General features: G+C 47.5%; 1 protein-coding gene across 4 annotated transcripts in view; it reads right to left on the bottom strand.

The window, feature by feature from the left end:
- The window catches only part of SGMS1 (sphingomyelin synthase 1), a 384,726-nt gene that overhangs the window by 48,932 nt on the left and 319,488 nt on the right, over positions 1-16,306 (bottom strand). Inside the window, exons 1-2 of one of the 4 annotated variants that reach the window (XM_069753530.1) lie at positions 9,000-9,026; positions 6,564-6,630 (exon numbers count right to left, since the gene is read on the bottom strand). The exons of 2 other annotated variants lie outside the window; for them this stretch is intronic. The gene's annotated coding sequence lies outside the window, so the exon portion shown is untranslated. Of the gene's footprint in view, positions 1-6,563; positions 6,631-8,999; positions 9,183-16,306 lie in introns of those variants that run through there. One more of the 4 variants, XM_069753529.1, reaches the window with a different exon arrangement.

Raw genomic sequence — 16,306 nt, 5'->3', positions numbered from 1 at the left:
TTAAGAGTCTTATGTCTGTAAGCAGGCGCTTTGCAATGCAACATAAGACTGGCTAAGATGGCAGGAAAGCTGCTGCCACATCTATGACAGGACTCACTCCCATACAACTGCTTGACTAGTACCCAGCACCCCCATGATTTTGGAGCCTCGCTGTTATCCTGGCGTGGCACCCTATTACAGAGTCAGTGTCACTTAAGGTACCTTCACACATAACGATATTGTTAACGATATCGTTGCTATTTGTGACGTAGCAACGATATCGTTAATGAAATCGTTATGTGTGACAGCGACCAACGATCAGGCCCCTGCTGGGAGATCGTTGGTCGCTGAATAAAGTCCAGAACTTTATTTCGTCGCTGGATCGGCGTGTGTGACACCGATCCAGCGATGTCTTCACTGGTAACCAGGGTAAACATCGGGTAACTAAGCGCAGGGCCGCGCTTAGTAACCCGATGTTTACCCTGGTTACCATGCTAAAAGTAAAAAAAAACAAACACTACATACTTACCTACAGCTGTCTGTCCTCCAGCGCTGCGCTCTGCACTCCTCCTGTACTGGCTGTGAGCCGGAAAGCAGAGCGGTGACATCACCGCTCTGCTTTCCGGCTCCCAGACAGTACAGGAGGAGAGCAGAGAAGCAGAGCGCAGCGCTGGAGGACAGACGGCTGTAGGTAAGTATGTAGTGTTTGTTTTTTTTACTTTTAGCATGGTAACCAGGGTAAACATCGGGTTACTAAGTGCGGCCCTGCGCTTAGTTACCCGATGTTTACCCTGGTTACCGGCATCGTTGGTCGCTGGAGAGCGGTCTGTGTGACAGCTCTCCAGCGACCAAACAGCGACGCTGCAGCGATTCGGATCGTTGTCGGTATCGCTGCAGCGTCGCTAAATGTGAAGGGGCCTTTACAGTATGAGCGTGTTCACGAGAACAAGGTCCACTTATAACAAGCGCTCAAAGCCGGACAGAGCCATTAGTATGGTGTGTTAAAGGCCCCTTCACATTTAGCGACGCTGCAGCGATACCGACAACGATCCGAATCGCTGCAGCGTCGCTGTTTGGTCGCTGGAGAGCTGTCACACAGACCGCTCTCCAGCGACCAACGATGCCGGTAACCAGGGTAAACATCGGGTAACTAAGCGCAGGGCCGCGCTTAGTAACCCGATGTTTACCCTGGTTACCATCCTAAAAGTAAAAAAAAACAAACAGTACATACTTACCTACAGCCGTCTGTCCTCCAGCGCTGCGCTCTGCTTCTCTGCTCTCCTCCTGTACTGTCTGGGAGCCGGAAAGCAGAGCGGTGACGTCACCGCTCTGCTTTCCGGCTCACAGCCAGTACAGGAGGAGTGCAGAGCGCAGCGCTGGAGGACAGACAGCTGTAGGTAAGTATGTACTGTTTGTTTTTTTTTACTTTTAGCATGGTAACCAGGGTAAACATCGGGTTACTAAGCGCGGCCCTGCGCTTAGTTACCCGATGTTTACCCTGGTTACCAGTGAAGACATCGCTGGATCGGTGTCACACACGCCGATCCAGCGATGTCTCCAGGGAGTCCAGCGACGAAATAAAGTTCTGGACTTTATTCAGCGACCAACGATCTCCCAGCAGGGGCCTGATCGTTGGTCGCTGTCACACATAACGATTTCATTAACGATATCGTTGCTACGTCACAAATAGCAACGATATCGTTAACAATATCGTTATGTGTGAAGGTACCTTAAGGGGGCTGGCCGACTGCCCAATTAATCAAGCGTCTCCCACTTCTTTATCACAAATGATGCATAGACAGGAGCTGGCTTAGCTCATTAAACAAGCCAGCCAGCCCCCTCCATACTGCTAAACAAAGTGGATGCTTTCCTGAAACGGAAAGTACTTGCAAGCAGCATAATACAAAGAATAGCAGGTTTACCCAGAATCCTTTGCAGTAGGCAGAGCTATGCAAATCATCTCGGATTCTGGGTAAACCTGCTATTCTTTGTATTATGCTGCTTGCAAGTACTTTCCGTTTCATGAAAGCATCCACTATGTATTTCCTTTAAGTAGAGGGCTTTTCGGTCTCTTTCGTCCCGCTACATTTAGCCCAACTTGGGTCTCTCCCTAAGGTGGCTAGCATATATGTACTGCTAAACAAAGGAGTTAAGATGCTGGGACCTAGGACCGCTGCCGATATCTGAAGCTAGGGGCAATATTGATTATTGAAGTATAGTATTTAGTTGCGTAACTTACCATTTTAAGGCCAATTTGGATTTCTTTTATTAGTAAAGGGTTGTTATTATAATTAATCTTCAGGAGCGCACCGCTCCCCTGCCTCCTGACTTCCTACTTGCCAGGGAGCGGTGCACTCTTGAATAATTGTCAGTTTGGACCAGTGGCATTGTAAAGCAATTAGTCCAAACTGTGTGCTCTCCGATGGCGCTTTACAAGGAAGCTTTGCCTCTGGAGCATCGAGGCTGGCCGAGATCCAGCAAACTGCAAGCTCAATAAACTGGCCGGAAACCTAGGCAATGAGCTGGACGCAATAGACTTAAAAATCCATCCATTCTTGAAAACGTCGGGCTGACGTACCGACACATCCTGTGACAACGCAGCACAACGGGGCAGCGGATGCATTATTACAACGCATCCGCTGCCCCATTGGGAGTTGCAGGGAGGAGGGGGGCGGAGTTACGGCCGAGCATGTGCGGTCGGAAATGGCAGACAACGCACAAAAAACGTTACATGTAACGGTTTTTGTTCCGACGGTCCGCCACAACACGACGAAACCGTCGCTAATGTTAGTCTATGGGGAAAAAACGCATCCTGCAGCCAACTTTGCAGAATGCGTTTTTTCACCAAAACGACGCATTGCGACGTGCGTCGTACGACACTAGTGTGAAAGTAGTTTTACATGTTTGCCGCTTGGAACGATTAATAGCCTGTTTACACAAGCAGACCATGCTTCAGGTGCCCAAAGAATAACTGCATGGGCACAGGCTGCAATTGTTCTCGGCAGCACAGGTTCTGTATACCTAGAACAAAGTGCTGCCGAGAACAATCATCTTTCTGCAATTCAAAACATCGTTTCACCCAACAAGCAAGCATTTTACTTGCTCGTTGGTTGACAGTCGTTTCGTGAGGATTGTTCAGTCTGCACAAAGTTCGGTATTCCAAGAAATGCCCATGATAATCTTGCAGTGTAGATGGACCTTTCCTAACCTGTTTTAAGAATGACAGACCTTCTTAAGATATATTTTTATGATCAGTTCCCAAAAAGTATTCCTTTAAACACAGGAAAGTAGAAATTGCTTTCAGGCCACAGCGGATACAGGTAACAATTGTGTTCTGTAATACTAACAAATGTACAACAAGGCCTCATACAATGATCAAAGCAGGGACTCTTGGCCGGGATTATCCATTGTATTCAGCCACAGACACAATAGGACACCTGCTGTACAGGTAAACAGCAGCTATTCCCACCAGCACCTTCCAGTACACAGAGGGACGTAATGGGCATTTTTCATGTAAGATATCCCATGCAAACCAGGCACTTAGCGGGTAATTCTGAGAGTCCGAAAACTAGTTATCCCCACTGCAGAACTTCCACAGGGGAAGGTAAGCCAGGGGTCTTCCGGTGTCGGGGGCTGTTGGACAATACTTGAAGTGCCTCTCCACCAGAGTCCCTTTGCTTTCCTTGAGTAGCTTCCATACACTTTACAGAAAACAAAAGCATCAGCTAGAAGTTCATCTGGTTTATCAAGTCCTGCAGACTTCAGATGGTCAATGGTCCCATATAAAATAGACCCCAATAGGCTGCAAAGCAAAGAGCAATATTACTGCTCAGCGCAAAAACATGGCGAACCATCAAGACTTGCTAGAAACCAGAAATATCCACACATTTTCCAGTGTGTCCAGTAAAGGTAAAAACAGCAAAGTATTCTGCCAACAGAGAATACTGGCACTGTGAGATACCGCACGGTGAATGCCAGCTACATAAGGCTACTTTCACACTAGCGTTTTCTGCAATCCGTCACAATGCGTCGTTTTGCAGAAAAAACGCATCCTGCAAAAGTGCTTGCAGGATGCGTTTTTTCCCCATAGACTTGTATTGACGACGCATTTGCGACGGATTGCCACACGTCGCATCCGTCGAGCGACGGATGCGTCGTGCTTTGGCGGACCGTCGGGAGCAAAAAACGTTACATGTAACGTTTTTTGCTCCTGACGGACCGCTTTTTCCGACTGCGCATGTGCGGCTGGAACTCCGCCCCCACCTCCCCGCACCTTACAATGGGGCAGCGGATGCGCCAGAGAAATGCATCCGCTGCCTCCATTGTGCAATGCGTTAAACGCTAGCGTCGGAATCTCTCCCCGACGCATTGCGACGGGGAGATTCCGACGCTAGTGTGAAAGAAGCCTAACATTTAAGGATTTTTCAAGGTAAAAAAAAAATGAAAAGGTTTTCGCTCTAAACACATTTGTCACCTATCCACTGCATAGCAGATATGATCTTTAGCCCCACTGCTCCCATGAATTGGGGTCCCAAAGTCTATTGTGTGAATGGCGCAGTAGCCCACCCAATGGTGCACTAGGGCCTATTACAGTGTGAATGAGCATCTCAGGCCATCCGGAGCCACAGCATGCTCCAGCCGTGAGCCGGCGGCTGCTCGAGGTCAGGCCTTTACAGAAACGTCATGCACAGCTCCAGCACATTTTCCTGGAGTAAACTGATGATTCTCCCCCTCCCACACAAGCTTGTATACATTTTCATGCCAAAAAAATAAACTAAAAACAAAAAACTTCAGACATCCGTCCCAGCTGGACCATTTCCGTACCTATGTAAATGCAGCCTAGCATGTGCTTGGGAGTCTGGCTCAGGCCACAAGGTGTCTGAACACGCTTCATTACACCAGCACAGACCACACGGGAGTATCTGCTGCTGGAGCTTTCCTATATCCCAAATCCCCCCAGCTAGAGAATAAGTTGCTTGCCTTGTTTCCACCTTGATAATTACTGTAGGTTGGGGTTTTCTGTGCGCAATACATACTAGGGTTAGTAGGTCCCGTCATTCTTTACTATGTTCTCCCATTCACCAAAACACAAGACAACTAGCAATCACCTGTAATGCCCACCAACAATGTATTTGGGTTTGACAAAAACTAACAAATAACCTGCACCAGGCAACGTATCATAAAACGATAATCCTGCACATTATATATATACGTATACACACACGCCGCGGTGCCCAGAGACTAATCAAAACAAATGCACCACACTGCTTTGTAGTTTCCAAATTATGTAATTCATCACTGGTTTCAAGCAGAAATTTTCATAATGGAGTGGGATGGGAGCCAACTTTCACATGACTATTAACTAGGCATAAGTCGGCAATGCCTTACACCACTTAACTTTCAGGTAAAGGTGAGGACACCATTTCTGAAGGATCAGCATTGCCACAAAGTATTGGAGCAGCTTTCACGGCTGTGGGTAGTTATGTTTGGTCTGCATTGCTGGGCACTGGAGAGTAGATTTCAGCTGCATCAAGCTGTCCTGGTCCATGGGAGCGCCCCTCCAAATCATGCCCGGATCAGGGCAATGTTACCATCAGGCCGCAGTCAGAATTGCGTATGCGATGCGAGAAACTTGCACGAGTCTTTGGTATCAATACCCGGCACTGCTGCTGACACTGGGACCGAAGCGCTCAGCTGCACAGAAATACCTGCAACCGCACACTCCAGTCCCGAGTATTGATGCGCAAGTTTCTCGCACCACACTCACAAGTCTGACCCTGGCCTTAAATATACAGACACGGTAACTAACCTCCAGAGAGTCACTACACTAGGGCATTTGGGGCACTGCTAAAAAGCCAAGAAAAAAAAAAAAAAAAATTATATATATATATATATATATATATATATATATATATATATATATATATATATATATATATATATATATATATATATATATATATATATATATACACACACATACTTTTTCCATGTAGGACGTTTTCTTGCACGTATACATCACAAGATATTTTTTTTTCTGTGTCATTTTCATTCATTTAAGCATCCCCCAGTGTATTTTTTCCACCATGGTGTTTTGGCCCTGTGTGTGTCGGCCGCTTACCAATCTGGTACTAGATGGGCCATCACTATCAGTACTTTTAGTCCCAGGAAACCTCTTCTGCTGGGTGGACTATGTGTGCAGTATCAGATGAGGGGGGCTGCTGTGCAAGAAAAACTATAAGAAATTACTCTTTCTTACTAAGCACCATGCAACACTGATTAGGGGGTCTCAACAGTCTGTCCCCCATTAACAAGATACGGCACAATTTGAGGGAATAACAGCGTGCATCTAACCTGGAGTCAGGGAATGGCATTAACCATGTTCTCAGTGGCATTAATCTTTCTGTAAACTTTCTTCTGCAATGACTGTGGTAATACACGGAGCGTGACACTTAGGGGGCACTCCGAGCTCATGTGAATGACAGCCCAACACAACACCATCTAGAACAAGGTTTAATAGGATTTATAAGTTGAGGAGTGCCAACTAGTAGCCGATTTACAGTAAGGAAGAGTTTTTTGCCTACCTGCAGGCACACGAGTATCAGCTGGAGCAGATGACTGTATCAGAGGTCTGTGGTTGATATATGGAAACTATGCAAGAAAATTATAGAAATGCAAAAGATGATCATTTAGATCTACATAAAATAAATGAAGCGTTGCCCTCTAAATAATGAACTTGTTAACCAGTGGCAGCGCACATGAGACTAAGGTCAGCTAAACCCGCTTTTTCCATCTAATATATATTGGATGTTTGGCCCCGAGTCAGAGGAAAAAAAAAGGATCAGACAAGTCATATTGAAATATACCTGATCATCCTGTTCTCAAGGGAGATCCGCTGACTCCAGAGGTATACGGCCGCGGGGTAATACCCATTCATCATTGAGGGCCAAGCGCTCATGTGTATGGACAGTCAGGAGAGAACTGTGGGTAGCAAAAGCATGGCAGTGTACAAGTTGGCTGAGCGAGTGTGCAGAACCACGCTGAGGCTGGGCATACCCCGCAGATTTATGACAGATGTACCTGCCAATTTCAGAAGCACTGGATGGCCATCTAAGACTAGGATCACATTTTATGTCTGCTGACATGTGATGGATGTACACGATATATGCAGACGTGTGCAATACAGCAACCTACATCTGCTGACATGTTACACATACATTACGTGTGACACGTCTATCTGCATTTCCTTTGATGACCCCACATCTGTCCCAGCACATGATGGCTGATTTACTCAACCATCAAGTGCCTCTAACAACAGGGGGTGGATCGGAACTTCACCAGCGGTTGTTAACCAGTTAAATACAATCACTGGCAGTGGGATTTAACATGTGACTTCTGGAAGCGCTGTGTTATACACTAAGTATAGCACAGGCAAACATGTGCTATAGACAAACAAACAAAAAGAAAGACAAACAAGAAAAAAAATTACGGTAAATAAAAGTTAAAAAAAATAAATAAATAACCCCCCACATATTTGGTTTCGCTGTGTTCAGAAACGACCTATCAAAATATAAAGTAAATTAATCTGATCAGTAAACTATGTAACAAGAAAGAAAAACCAGAAATACAGGTACTTTTTTTTGGTCCTCATAACATCATAATAAAAGGAGATTAAACCATCGTATCTACCCCAATGGTATCAATTAAAATGTCAGATCAGGCTGCAAAAAAATAAGCCCTCACAGCCCCAGATCCCAAAAAATGGAAATATTACAGGTCTCGGAAAAATGGACAAACTTTTTTTTTTTTTTTACAAATTTCTGAATTTTAATAAAAACTATACTTGTTTGGTATCTGCATACTCAAACTAGGCTGGGGAATTATATCAGCAGGTCAGCGTTAACATAATGGAAATAGAAAAATGGAAAATTGCTGGGTAGTGAAGGGGTTAAATGTATAATTATTTTGTCATTAAAAGTTTTTACTGCTTTTGACACACCCAGCCCCCTAGATTTCAGCCACAAGTCTTTGGGTAGAGGGTGTGACGGGAAAAGTAAATCTTTCCTCTCCACGCCAAGCTCATTAATAACCCATGTCTCGGTGTCACTGAGCCCAACTACTTCATGGGTCCCATTGAGAACAAAATACACACTACACTTTTCCACAAGGAGTGGGGTCAATGACGCTTGTCTGTATTCCTACCCCAAGAGAAAAAGAAACACTAAAAATTGTCAAAAGAGGATTATTTTTGCCAGTTTAATGCCTGGGTATACTATGCCATATGATGTAGGAGAAGCACACTGTATATGTGTAAGAGGGTGGAGTACAGGACACCAGCCATGGGTACTTAGGGAGATAAGACATAAAGGGACACAACTGTGTGTATGGGGGGATATCGCCCTCCGAGTGCCTGGCAGTGTAGGGGCCACCGTATACAGCCATTAAAGGGGCACCAGCCCTACAGCACTGCCGCCGGTATGGCAGGATAGCCGGCACGCCGAGGGCGACCGCCACCACGCCGCCTTATAACACACACCCTTCCCGTCCGCCGTCCCACCACACACCAGCTCCACATCCTACGAGCCCGAGTAGGTTTATCTTTAGGGTCACCATCGCTCTGACATTACCCATCACAGAGTAACGTAAACAACCACCGCGTCACCCCCATTTGTGGAGTAAATACTTCCGCCCCCTCAGTCACGGCACATGGTGCTGAGTAACCAGCCTCCGCCGCTGTCTGTGCCACCTTTGCCCCTCCGGCCGGGCACCGCTCCCGGGGGCACAGTACATATGGCAGCAGCACCGCTCTCCGTGATCAGCCACAGGTGGCCCGCTGCCTGCTGTACGTTGTGGCACAGACTCCGATAACTGCCCCGATGACGTCACATCCCGGGGTCCTCACCAGTAAACACCCCCGGGGCTGCCGCTACACGTGCAGAACTACAAGTCCCAGGGAGCACACAAGTGGCCGGCGACTGTGGAACGTTCCGGTCCCCCCTCTCCCCGCACAGTGGACTCACCGTCCCGCCGCTCAGCTCCGGAGGGTCCCGGCGCCGCTCAGCTCCGGAGGGTCCCGGCGCCGCTCAGCTCCGGAGGGTCCCGGCGCCGCTCGCTCCAGAAGTTAGTGGGAACTGCTGGTGTGTCTGCGGGAAGGAGGGACACGGGGGCGGGAGCCCGGGCCCGAGCCTATCCGAGCGGCAGGCCCGCGGTGACTGACACGGAGGGGAGTGTTCTGCGCGGCTGAGCTCAGGGTGTGGTGAAGAAGTCTGTCCCAGGAGCAGAGCGGCCACCGGAGGACGAGCGGCCCCGCCATCCGCGCACCGGGGGAGGAGGAGGAGCGCGCCCCCGCGCACACGGCCGCGCGCCGCACTCTCACTTTCCGCACCTCTGATTGGTCTAGGAAAGTCCAGCAGAAACTTACTGCCCCTCCCCCAGCTCCTCAGCACCACGGGGGAAGTTTCCAGACGAGCAGCGGCCAGAAGATGGCGCTGTACACGGGGCTGCAGCGGGGGCTCCAGCAGGAGGAGAAGCACAGCGCTGCCCCCACTGCTCCCCCCGGGGACCCCCACATCTGGAGGCCGAGGCCGGCTGTCCACTAGGAGCTCAGGGGTCTTCACCGATAAAGCACCTGCCCATTCTACTCTATGGAGCTGCTCACATGACTCGGGGTTTTAGCACTTTCATCTTCACATAAAAATCATCACAGACAAGTCCATTTGTGATTCCAGTCAGGGATGAACCTGTCACATACAAGTGTCTATGTCCATAAACCGGCGGACCGCACGTCCAGTGCCTTGTGGAAGTGTTCACCCCCTGGCTTCTACCTATTACATTACAACCTGCATTTACGGAGTGTTCTAATCACATTTGTGTGTGACACATCAGCATTACATAGCCACATGGATTCACCCTAAGGCCATGTGCACACGTACAGTATTTTTCGCGTTTTTTTTTGCTATAAAAACGTGAAAATAAGCTTACATATGCCTCCTATTATTTACAATGTATTCCGCATTTCTTGTGCAAATGTTGCCTTTTTTTCCGCGAAAAAATCGCATCGCGGAAAAAAAAGCAACATGTTCATTAAATTTGCGGAATTGCGGTGACTCCGCACCCCTAGGAATGCATTGATCTGCTTACTTTCTGCAGGGGGCTGTGCACACCATGCGGGAAGTAAGCAGATTATGTGCGGTTGGTACCCAGGGTGGAGGAGAGGAGACTCCTCCATGGACTGGGCACCATATAATTGGTTAAAAAAAAGAATTAAAATAAAAAACAGTGATATACTCACCCTCGATGTCTTCCTGCCTCACAGCGGTGCACGCTGCCGCTTCCGTTCCTATAGATCAGACCTGGGCAAGATGCGGCCCGCGGGCCGCATCCGGCCCGCCTGATGATTTTTAACGGCCCGCCAGCTAGCTGTCAGTTCTGACAGCCGCCGCCGGCACCGCTCGGCCAGCCGCCAGATGCTTATGAGGGCTGGCGGCTGGAGTGAAGGCCCCGAGGTCATCCACACGCTGCGCATTGCAGCGCATACAGTTCCTCCATACGGGAGTCCTCCAGGGTCAGGATGTGATTGACACAGCATCAGGAGCCATTGGCTCCTGGCTGTGTCAATCATTCTTGTTTCCGGAGGCAGCATTATGCCACCGGTCACAAGAGGCTGCGCTCCGCATCGGCCGCGTACGTCACTCCACGGCCGCGCGGGATGCTGCGGTGAAGAAAGTTGCTGGCTGATGGTCTCCATCCTTCGGGTGAGTATCAGCGGTGGTCTCAGCAGTGGCGTATCCAGGGGGCCCCCGGGCGCAGCCGACAGTGCAGCACTATATGGGGGCCATAACATTTGTGCAGCACTATATGGGGGCCAAACTGTTTGTGCTGCTGTATATGGGGCCATAACATTTGTACTGCTGTATATGGGGCCCATACTGTTTGTGCTGCTGTATATGGGGGCCATACTGTTTGTGCTGCTGTATATGGGGGCCATACTGTTTGTGCTGCTGTATATGGGGGCCATACTGTTTGCGCTGCTGTATATGGGGCCCATACTGTTTGTGCTGCTGTATATGGGGGCCATACTGTTTGTGCTGCTGTATACGGGGCCCATACTGTTTGTGCAGCACTATATGGGGCCATACTGTTTGTGCTGCTGTATATGGGGGCCATACTGTTTGTGCTGCTGTATATGGGGCCCATACTGTTTGTGCTGATGTATATGGGGGCCATACTGTTTGTGCTGCTGTATACGGGGGCCATACTGTTTGTGCTGCTGTATACGGGGCCCATACTGTTTGTGCAGCAGTATATGGGGCCATACTGTTTGTGCTGCTGTATATGGGGCCAAACTGTTTGTGCTGCTGTATATGGGGCCATAATGTTTGTGCTGCAGTATATGGGGCCATAATGTTTGTGCTGCAGTATATGGGGCCATAATGTTTGTGCTGCAGTATATGGGGCCATAATGTTTGTGCTGCAGTATATGGGGCCCATACTGTTTGTGCTGCAGTATATGGGGCCCATACTGTTTGTGCTGCAGTATATGGGGCCCATACTGTTTGTGCTGCAGTATATGGGGCCATAATGTTTGTGCTGTAGTATATGGGGCCCATACTGTTTGTGCTGCAGTATATGGGGCCCATAATGTTTGTGCTGCAGTATATGGGGCCATAATGTTTGTGCTGCAGTATATGGGGCCATAATGTTTGTGCAGCACTATATGGTGCAAGTGTCTGTATGGGGCATTGCCCATCATATGTATCATGGAACCCGCCAGCTGTAATGCCCCATGCAGATGGCCTTATTATATATATGTATACTACAGTATTGGGTAAAAATGAGTTAATTATATTAGTCCGGCCCTCTAAAACCATCCAAATTTCTCATGCGGCCCCATGGCAAAATTAATTGCCCACCCCTGCTATAGATGCTCTGTGTGAAGGACCTGCGATGATGTCGCGGTCTTGTGATTGGTCACGTGACCGCGACATCATCGAAGGTCCTGCACACACACACCATCTATAGGAACGGACGCTGCTGAGGAGATCGGCTGTCTGCGGGTGAGTATAACCATTTTTTTTATTTTATTATTTTTAAACATTCTATCCTTTACTATTGATGTTGCATAGGCAGCATCTATAGTATTAAGTTGGTCACACTTGTCAAACACTATGTTTGACAAGTGTGACCAACCTTTCAGTCAGTTTTCCAAGCGATGCTACAGATCGCTTGGAAAACTTTAGCATTCTGCAAGCTAATTACGCTTGCAAAATGCTAAGAAAACCAGGAAAAAAAACGCAAAAAAAAATGCGGATTTCTTGCAGAAAATTTCCGTTTCTCTTCAGGAAATTTCTGCAAGAAATCCTGACGTGTGCACATACCCTCAATATTTCTGGTGTAAGCTACTCCATAAGCCATGTGTTTAGTGACAGGACGTCCCCCTGTGTGCAATCTATGGCTATGTGCACACATTGCAGAATTTTCTGCACAAAATCCACATCTCCTGGCAGAAAATGCAGGTGCGGATTTGACGCGTTTTTTGTGTGCGTTTTTGTTGCAGATTTCATGTGGTTTTTACCCCTGCAGATTTCTATAATGGAAGGGTGCAGAAGCGCTGCAGATCCACAATAAAGAAGTGACATGCTCCGTCTTTTGTTCCACAGCGTTTTTCATGTGGAATTTTCCGCACAATTAGCACAGCATTTTTTAAAATTTTTTTATTGATTTACATTGTACTGTAAATCACTCTGCGGATCTGCAGCGTTTCTGCGTGGAAAAAAACACTGCTGATCCGCACTAAATCCGCATCGTGTGCACACAGCCTCAGTGTCACATGGTCTGTCAGTATTTACACTTTACCTCTACTGAAAGGCTGCAACACCATTAACCAAGAGACAACACAAACCAAACACCACCACAAAGACCAAGGAGATCTCCAAACAAGTGAGGACAAAGTTGCTGAGAATTACAAGTCAGGGCTGGGTTATAAAAAATATACCAATCTCTGATGATTCCCCGGAGAACCATCAAATCCATTATCCTCAAATGGAAAGACTGTGGTACCACAACAAACCTGCCAAGAGAGAACCAACCACCAGAACTCTCAGCCCGGGCAAGGAGGGCATTAATAAGACAAACAGCACAGAGACCAAAGGTAACTCTGAAGGAGATGCAGAGTTCCCAAGCATATGACCACAATAAGCCGTACGCTCCATATAGGTGGCCTTTAGGGAAAAGTGGGCAGACAAAAACCTTTCCTTACACACAAAAATTGTAAGGCTCATTTTGAGGATGCCAAAAGACGTGGTAGACTCCCCAAATGTATGGAGGAATGTGCTATGATCAGATGAGACCAAAATTGAACTTTTTTGACAACCAAGGTAAACAGTATATCTGGCGCCAAACCAAAATAGTTCATCACGCCAAGAACAGCATCCCCACAATGAAACATGGTGGTGGCAGCATCAGGCTGTGGGGATGTTTTTTGGCAGCAGGGACAAGGAAAATGGTGCGAGTCTAGTGGAAGATGGATGGTGATAAATTCAGGGATATTTCTGAGAAAAACCTGTCTCAGTCTGTCGGTGATTTGAGACTGAGATGGAGGTTCACCTTCCTATAAGACAATGACTTAAAGCAAACTGCTAAAGCAACACTGGAGTGGTTTAAGAGAAACGTGTAAATGCTTTTGGAGGGGCCTAGTCCAATAATCTGTGGTCAGACTTGAAAACTGCCGTTCACCAGAGGAAACCATCTAACAAGAATTATCTAGAGCAGTTTTGCCTTTAGGAATGGGCAAAAATGCCATGTGGAAAATTATAGTGACTTGTCCAAAGAGACATGCAGCTGTAATTGCCACAAAAGGAGGCTCTACAAAGTACTGACTTTAGGGGGGTGAATACTTATGCACACTGTAGTTTTCAGTTATTTTGCAGGCCCTTAGGTATTCATGGTTACAACTGCTGGCAATTAACTGTCACCATCAGTGGTCATAACCATGGATACCTAAGGGCATGTACATGAGGAAAGAGATACATAGTGAATCAGAAAAACTATACATTTGTAATTGGCGGTATTTGCTAATATTATTATCACACCTACTACATATAGGAATAGGATCTTGGAGATGAGACTACCCCTTTAAAGGGAACCCGTTACCAGGTTTGACCGATATGAGATAGGGCCACCACCTTTCATGCCTGATATACAGCATTCTATAATGCTGCCCCCAACCCGACCTGCAAAAAAGAAAAATATCTTTTATTATACTAACCTGCGGCACCGCGCACCTGTGCAGATGTACTACTGTGCCCTGACGAGGGCAGAGCAAAGTACTGCAATGCGCAGGTGCAGAGAAAGGTCAGAGAGAGCGCAATAGAGACTGCGGATGATGTAGAGACGTGTCACCCTCACAAAGCAAGATGGAGGACATCATCACAAAGACAAGGGAGATGGCGGACCAAGACCAATGACACCCCTGAGACTGGACCGCCCCGCAGGTGAGTATAATAAATGGTCTTTTTCTTTCTTCCAGGTCTGGTTGGGGGTTTCTATATATCACTAGATAGAGGCCTGATGCTATCTCATCGGGAGGGCGGTAATGTCGCGATGTGGGCAGGCTTTGCAGCGTTGAGAATCTCTCACCCCCTTGTGCTCACCCACCTGTCCACTCGCTCTGCATTGTTATTGTCCCAGCGATGCTGTTGTTCTTCAAGAGTCTAATTTGCCCTTTGTTGTCTTTGACGTTGTGCCTTTGCTGCTTTCCTTTCATTGTGATTGGCGCACTTTTTATCAGGAGCCATGTTGGCGTTGATATTTGCTTTTTAAAGGCGTTTTCCCACGAACGAAAGTTCATTTTAAAAATTGTCTGTGTCTGACCGTGTACAGAACATACCACAGCTCCTGGGCAGCGGAGGAAGCAAAAGACAATACTGACATTACAGCAGGGGATCACAGACGATACATGTTGTGAGGTAAAATATTGTTTAAAAAGTCAGTGAAATATTTTACCTCACAAAATGTATCCTCTGCGATCTCCTGCTGTAATGACAGTATTGTCTTTTGCTTCCTCCCCTGCCCCAGAGATGGGGTATGTGCCGAACACAGTCAGACACATTCAATTTTTAAAATGAACTTTCCTTCATGGGAAAGCCCCTTTAATGTGACCGGCTTCCTCTGCCTGTAGACACGTCGCGCATCTGCCACCAGGTCAGCCGAATGATTCACTGCACCTGCACGGAATTCACACAGGAGTAGTAAATCAGACCACCGCCATCTTTGTGCAGGCAGATAGCGGCGGTCGCATAAAAACTGCGCATGCGCTCCTCCTGTGCAAATACTGCGGCGGTCAGTGAATCATTCAGCTGATCCCGATTGCGGCGTGTTCCGCTGGTGGTACTGCGCAGGAGGCTGTGTACGGCATATAGAGTGTGTGTAGTGCGTATACTGTGTGTGCGTGGTGTGTACGGCATATACAGTGTGTGTGTGGTGCGTACGACGTATACAGTGTGTGTGGTGCGTATGGCGTGTACAGTGTGTGTGTGGTACTTACGGCGTGTACAGTGTGTGTGTGGTACTTACGGCGTGTACAGTGTGTGTGGTACGTACGGCGTATACAGTGTGTGTATGGTACGTACGGCGTATACAGTGTGTGTGTGGTACGTACGGCGTATACAGTGTGTGTGTGGTACGTACGGCGTATACAGTGTGTGTGGTACGTACGGCGTATACAGTGTGTGTGGTATGTACGGCGTATACAGTGTGTGTGGTGTGTACGGCGTATACAGTGTGTGGTACGTACCGCGTATACAGTGTGTGTGGTGTGTACGGCATATACAGTGTGTGTGTGTGTGGTACGTACGGCGTATAAAGTTTGTGGGGTGTGTACGGCGTATACAGAGAGTGTGTGGTGTGGTGCGATGGTATTCCGCTGGTGGTACCACTCGAGGCTGGTACCACCAGCAGTTTCCATGTTGAGACACCCATCACTTGGGTCTCCCAATATGGCGGTCGGTGAACTTCTGCCGCTTGGAATTCTGGGATTCGGACACATCTGAACAGGATGTGAAGACATTACAAATAGATTATAGAATGCTGTGTATCAGCCCTGAAAAGTGGTGGCCCTATCTTATATCAGCCAAATCTAGTGACAGGTTCACTTTAACCCTTTAAGGACCAGGATTATTTTGGTTTTTTGCTCCCCTTCTTCCCAGAGCCATAACTTTTTTATTTTTCCATCAATATGGCCATGTGAGGGCTTGTTTTTTTTGCAGGATGAGTTGTATTTTTGAATGACACCATTGGTTTTACCAAATGGTGTACTGGAAAACAAGAG

The sequence above is a fragment of the Ranitomeya imitator genome, chromosome 2, assembly GCF_032444005.1.
Source record: "Ranitomeya imitator isolate aRanImi1 chromosome 2, aRanImi1.pri, whole genome shotgun sequence".
In the NCBI taxonomy this organism is placed as follows: Eukaryota; Metazoa; Chordata; class Amphibia; order Anura; family Dendrobatidae; genus Ranitomeya; species Ranitomeya imitator.
This window is presented reverse-complemented; position numbering and strand designations above follow the sequence as displayed.